A 7017-nucleotide genomic window follows, 5' to 3' on the forward strand; every position below is an offset into this window, starting at 1 on the left:
CTAACGAGAATTCATACAACCACAACTCGCCATACAAATTTCAACACAAAAACAACTAGACGCACAATACGACGCATCGCACGCGCGTCAAACAGCGCCAGCCTGCTCCACCACATCCTCCTCTGCACCTTCAGCCATACTTCGAGCGGACTCAGCCACTGTGCAATCCACCAGCACCTGCCATGACAAACAGCTTTACTCCTCTCGCATGACTCCACCACGTCGCTCCGACGGATTCAGTCACGCCTCAAAGGGCTCGTGACCAGTCTCATCACGGTCAAGACGCCGTACGTCGCGTGTCGATCTAGATACAACACTACCAGTCGTCGCACAAGACGAAGTTCGGGATCAAATTCTGGTGAGAAGTGTTCTTTCCGTTATGCCATTAGTGGTAGTCGGCGCGCCAGCCGTGCGTGCCTAAAGGTAGCGAAACGTGTGGGGAAGGCCGCCGTTGGGCCCAACTCGGCAAAGCAAGGTGGCAGTATGGGCGCAGCAGAGCAAAAGAAGCTTCCCGTCCGGGAATTGAACCCGGGTCACCCGCGTGACAGGCGGGTATACTAACCACTATACTAACGAGAATTCGTACAACCACAACTCGCCATACAAATTTCAAAACAAAAACAACCAGACGCACAAAACGACGCATCGCACGCGCGTCAAACGGCGCCAGCCTGCTCCACCACATCTTTCTCTGCACCTTCAGGCCTATTTTGAGCGGACTCAGCCACTGTGCAATCCACGAGCACCTGCCATGACAAACAGCTTTATCCTCTCGCATGACTCCACCACGTCGCTCCGACGGATTCAGTCACGCCTCAAAGGGCTCGTGACCAGTCTCCTCACGGTCAAGACGCCGTACGTCGCGTGTCGATCTAGATACCACGGTAGCAGTTGTCGCACAAGACGAAGTTCGGGATCAAGTCCTGTGACGAGTGTTCTGTCCGCTATTGCAATAGGTGTAGCTCGCGCGCCAGCCGTGCTTTGCCTAAAGGAGGCGAAACGTGTGTGGAAGACTGTCGTTGGGCGCAATACGACAAAACAAGGTGGCAGTATGGGCGCAGCAGAGCAAAAGAAGCTTCCCGTCCGGGAATTGAACCCGGGTCACCCGCGTGACAGGCGGGTATACTAACCACTATACTAACGAGAATTCGTACAACCACAACTCGCCATACAAATTTCAACACAAAACAACCAGACGCACAAAACGACGCATCGCACGCGCCGTCAAACGGCGCCAGCCTGCTCCACCACATCCTCCTCTGCACCTTCAGCCATACTTCGAGCGGACTCAGCCACTGTGCAATCCACCAGCACCCTGCCATGACAAACAGCTTTACTCCTCTCGCATGACTCCACCACGTCGCTCCGACGGATTCAGTCACGCCTCAAAGAGCTCGTGACCAGTCTCATCACGGTCAAGACGCCGTACGTCGCGTGTCGATCTAGATACAACACTACCAGTCGTCGCACAAGACGAAGTTCGGGATCGAGTCCTGTGACGAGTGTTCTGTCCGCTATTGCAATAGGTGTAGCTTGCACGCCAGCCGTGCGTTGCCTAAAGGAGGCGAAACGTGTGTGGAAGACTGCCGTTGGGCGCAACACGACAAAACAAGGTGGCAGTATGGGCGCAGCAGAGCAAAAGAAGCTTCCCGTCCGGGAATTGAACCCGGGTCACCCGCGTGACAGGCGGGTATACTAACCACTATACTAACGAGAATTCATACAACCACAACTCGCCATACAAATTTCAACACAAAAACAACCAGACGCACAAAACGACGCATCGCACGCGCGTCAAACGGCGCCAGCCTGCTCCACCACATCCTCCTCTGCACCTTCAGCCATACTTCGAGCGGACTCAGCCACTGTGCAATCCACCAGCACCTGCCATGACAAACAGCTTTACTCCTCTCGCATGACTCCACCACGTCGCTCCGACGGATTCAGTCACGCCTCAAAGAGCTCGTGACCAGTCTCATCACGGTCAAGACGCCGTACGTCGCGTGTCGATCTAGATACAACACTACCAGTCGTCGCACAAGACGAAGTTCGGGATCGAGTCCTGTGACGAGTGTTCTGTCCGCTATTGCAATAGGTGTAGCTTGCACGCCAGCCGTGCGTTGCCTAAAGGAGGCGAAACGTGTGTGGAAGACTGCCGTTGGGCGCAACACGACAAAACAAGGTGGCAGTATGGGCGCAGCAGAGTAAAAGAAGCTTCCCGTCCGGGAATTGAACCCGGGTCACCCGCGTGACAGGCGGGTATACTAACCACTATACTAACGAGAATTCATACAACCACAACTCGCCATACAAATTTCAACACAAAACAACCAGACGCACAAAACGACGCATCGCACGCGCGTCAAACGGCGCCAGCCTGCTCCACCACATCCTCCTCTGCACCTTCAGCCATACTTCGAGCGGACTCAGCCACTGTGCAATCCACCAGCACCTGCCATGACAAACAGCTTTACTCCTCTCGCATGACTCCACCACGTCGCTCCGACGGATTCAGTCACGCCTCAAAGAGCTCGTGACCAGTCTCATCACGGTCAAGACGCCGTACGTCGCGTGTCGATCTAGATACAACGGTACCAGTTGTCGCACAAGACGAAGTTCGGGATCAAGTCCTGTGACGAGTGTTCTGTCCGCTATTGCAATAGGTGTAGCTTGCACGCCAGCCGTGCGTTGCCTAAAGGAGGCGAAACGTGTGTGGGAAGACTGCCGTTGGGCGCAACACGACAAAACAAGATGGGCAGTATGGGCGCAGCAGAGCAAAAGAAGCTTCCCGTCCGGGAATGGAACCGGGTCACCCGCGTGACAGGCGGGTATACTAACCACTATACTAGCGAGAATTCGTACAACCACAACTCGCCATACAAATTTTAGCACAAAAACAACCAGACGCACAAAACGACGCATCGCACGCGCGTCAAACGGCGCCAGCCTGCTCCATCACATCCGCCTCTGCACCTTCAGGCCTATTTTGAGCGGACTCGGCCACTGTGCAATCCACCAGCACCTGCCATGACAAACAGCTTTATCCTCTCGCATGACTCCACCACGTCGCTCCGACGGACTCAGTCACGCCTTAAAGGGCTCGTGACCAGTCTCCTCACGGTCAAGACGCCGTACGTCGCGTGTCGATCTAGATACAACGGTAGCAGTTGTCGCACAAGACGAAGTTCGGGATCAAGTCCTGTGACGAGTGTTCTGTCCGCTATTGCAATAGGTGTAGCTCGCGCGCCAGCCGTGCGTTGCCTAAAGGAGGCGAACGTGTGTGGAAGACTGCCGTTGGGCGCAACACGACAAAACAAGGTGGCAGTATGGGCGCAGCAGAGCAAAAGAAGCTTCCCGTCCGGGAATTGAACCCGGGTCACCCGCGTGACAGGCGGGTATACTAACCACTATACTAACGAGAATTCGTACAACCACAACTCGCCATACAAATTTCAACACAAAAACAACCAGACGCACAAAACGACGCATCGCACGCGCGTCAAACGGCGCCAGCCTGCTCCACCACATCCGCCTCTGCACCTTCAGCCTTACTTCGAGCGGACTCAGCCACTGTGCAATCCACGAGCACCGGCCATGACAAGCAGCTTTACTCCTCTCGCATGACTCCACCACGTCGCTCCGACGGATTCAGTCACGCCTCAAAGGGCTCGTGACCAGTCTCCTCACGGTCAAGACGCCGTACGTCGCGTGTCGATCTAGATACAACGGTACCAGTTGTCGCACAAGACGAAGTTCGGGATCAAGTCCTGTGACGAGTGTTCTGTCCGCTATTGCAATAGGTGTAGCTCGCGCGCCAGCCGTGCGTTGCCTAAAGGAGGCGAAACGTGTGTGGAAGACTGTCGTTGGGCGCAATACGACAAAACAAGGTGGCAGTATGGGCGCAGCAGGAGCAAAAGGAAGCTTCCCGTCCGGGAATTTGACCCCGGGTCACCCGGCGTGACAGGCGGGGTATACTAACCACTATACTAACGAGAATTCGTACAGCCACAACTCGCCATACAAATTTCAAAACAAAAACAACCAGACGCACAAAACGACGCATCGCACGCGCGTCAAACGGCGCCAGCCTGCTCCACCACATCCGCCTCTGCACCTTCAGGCCTATTTTGAGCGGACTCAGCCACTGTGCAATCCACCAGCACCTGCCATGACAAACAGCTTTATCCTCTCGCATGACCCCACCACGTCGCTCCGACGGATTTAGTCACGCCTCAAAGGGCTCGTGACCAGTCTCCTCACGGTCAAGACGCCGTACGTCGCGTGTCGATCTAGATACAACGGTACCAGTTGTCGCACAAGACGAAGTTCGGGATCAAGTCCTTGTGGGAAGTGTAGTTTCCGCTATTGCAAAAAGGTGTTGCTCACGCGCCACCCGTGGTTTGCCTAAATGAAGGCGGAAAACATGTTGGGAAGACTGCCGTTGGTCGCACCACGCCTAAACAAGGTGTCGGTAGTGGGGGCAGCAGAGAGAAGAAAGATTCTGATCCTGCGTTAGAAGACGGGGTCGTCACGCGTGCCAGTCGGCTGTTTTACCCCCTTTCTTATCGAGGATTATTACAACCACAACTCGCCATCAAAAATTTAACACAAAACAACCACCAGACGCACAAGACGCATCATAGCACGCGCGTCAAACGGCGCCAGCCTGCTCCACCACATCCTCCTCTGCATCTTCAGCCATACTTCGAGCGGACTCAGCCACTGTGCAATCCACCAGCACCGGCCATGACAAACAGCTTTACTCCTCTCGCATGATTCCACCACGTCGCTCCGACGGATTCAGTCACGCCTCAAAGGGCTCGTGACCAGTCTCCTCACGGTCAAGACGCCGTACGTCGCGTGTCGATCTAGATACAACGGTACCAGTTGTCGCACAAGACGAAGTTCGGGATCAAGTCCTGTGACGAGTGTTCTGTCCGCTATTGCAATAGGTGTAGCTCGCGCGCCAGCCGTGCGTTGCCTAAAGGAGGCGAAACGTGTGTGGAAGACTGTCGTTGGGCGCAATACGACAAAACAAGGTGGCAGTATGGGCGCAGCAGAGCAAAAGAAGCTTCCCGTCCGGGAATTGAACCCGGGTCACCCGCGTGACAGGCGGGTATACTAACCACTATACTAACGAGAATTCGTACAACCACAACTCGCCATACAAATGTCAACACAAAAACAACCAGACGCACAAAACGACGCATCGCACGCGCGTCAAACGGCGCCAGCCTGCTCCACCACATCCGCCTCTGCACCTTCAGCCTTACTTCGAGCGCTCAGCCACTGTGCAATCCACGAGCACCGGCCATGACAAACAGCTTTACTCCTCTCGCATGATTCCACCACGTCGCTCCGACGGATTCCGTCACGCCTCAAAGGGCTCGTGACCAGTCTCCTCACGGTCAAGACGCCGTACGTCGCGTGTCGATCTAGATACAACGGTACCAGTTGTCGCACAAGACGAAGTTCGGGATCAAGTCCTGTGACGAGTGTTCTGTCCGCTATTGCAATAGGTGTAGCTCGCGCGCCAGCCGTGCGTTGCCTAAAGGAGGCGAAACGTGTGTGGAAGACTGTCGTTGGGCGCAATACGACAAAACAAGGTGGCAGTATGGGCGCAGCAGAGCAAAAGAAGCTTCCCGTCCGGATATTGAACCCGGGTCACCCGCGTGACAGGCGGGTATACTAACCACTATACTAACGAGAATTCGTACAACCACAACTCGCCATACAAATTTCAGCACAAAAACAACCAGACGCACAAAACGACGCATCGCACGCGCGTCAAACGGCGCCAGCCTGCTCCACCACATCCGCCTCTGCACCTTCAGCCTTACTTCGAGCGGATTAATCCACTGTGCAATCCACGAGCACCGGCCATGACAAACAGCTTTACTCCTCTCGCATGATTCCACCACGTCGCTCCGACGGATTCAGTCACGCCTCAAAGGGCTCGTGACCAGTCTCCTCACGGTCAAGACGCCGTACGTCGCGTGTCGATCTAGATACAACGGTACCAGTTGTCGCACAAGACGAAGTTCGGGATCAAGTCCTGTGACGAGTGTTCTGTCCGCTATTGCAATAGGTGTAGCTCGCGCGCCAGCCGTGCGTTGCCTAAAGGAGGCGAAACGTGTGTAAAAGACTGCCGTTGGGCGCAATACGACAAAACAAGGTGGCAGTATGGGCGCAGCAGAGCAAAAGAAGCTTCCCGTCCGGGAATTGAACCCGGGTCACCCGCGTGACAGGCGGGTATACTAACCACTATACTAACGAGAATTCGTACAACCACAACTCGCCATACAAATGTCAGCACAAAAACAACCAGACGCACAAAACGACGCATCGCACGCGCGTCAAACGGCGCCAGCCTGCTCCACCACATCCGCCTCTGCACCTTCAGCCATACTTCGAGCGGACTCAGCCACTGTGCAATCCACGAGCACCGGCCATGACAAACAGCTTTACTCCTCTTGCATGATTCCACCACGTCGCTCCGACGGATTCAGTCACGCCTCAAAGGGCTCGTGACCAGTCTCCTCACGGTCAAGACGCCGTACGTCGCGTGTCGATCTAGATACAACGGTACCAGTTGTCGCACAAGACGAAGTTCGGGATCAAGTCCTGTGACGAGTGTCCTGTCCGCTATTGCAATAGGTGTAGCTCGCGCGCCAGCCGTGCGTTGCCTAAAGGAGGCGAAACGTGTGTGGAAGACTGCCGTTGGGCGCAACACGACAAAACAAGGTGGCAGTATGGGCGCAGCAGAGCAAAAGAAGCTTCCCGTCCGGGAATTGAACCCGGGTCACCCGCGTGACAGGCGGGTATACTAACCACTTTACTAACGAGAATTCATACAACCACAACTCGCCATACAAATTTCAACACAAAAACAACCAGACGCACAAAACGACGCATCGCACGCGCGTCAAACGGCGCCAGCCTGCTCCACCACATCCTCCTCTGCACCTTCAGCCATACTTCGAGCGGACTCAGCCACTGTGCAATCCACCAGCACCT

The 7017-nt window shown here is 55.1% G+C and overlaps 1 non-coding gene across 1 annotated transcript; it reads right to left on the bottom strand.

Moving 5' to 3' along the window:
• Positions 1-3921: 3921 nt before the first annotated feature.
• On the bottom strand, positions 3922-3996 carry PITG_26152. Its single transcript has one exon. It is a non-coding gene; the product is annotated as a tRNA-Asp (tRNA).
• Between the last annotated feature and the right edge of the window lie 3021 nt (positions 3997-7017).

Source organism: Phytophthora infestans, genomic scaffold (assembly GCF_000142945.1).
Source record: "Phytophthora infestans T30-4 supercont1.7 genomic scaffold, whole genome shotgun sequence".
In the NCBI taxonomy this organism is placed as follows: domain Eukaryota; phylum Oomycota; class Peronosporomycetes; order Peronosporales; family Peronosporaceae; genus Phytophthora; species Phytophthora infestans.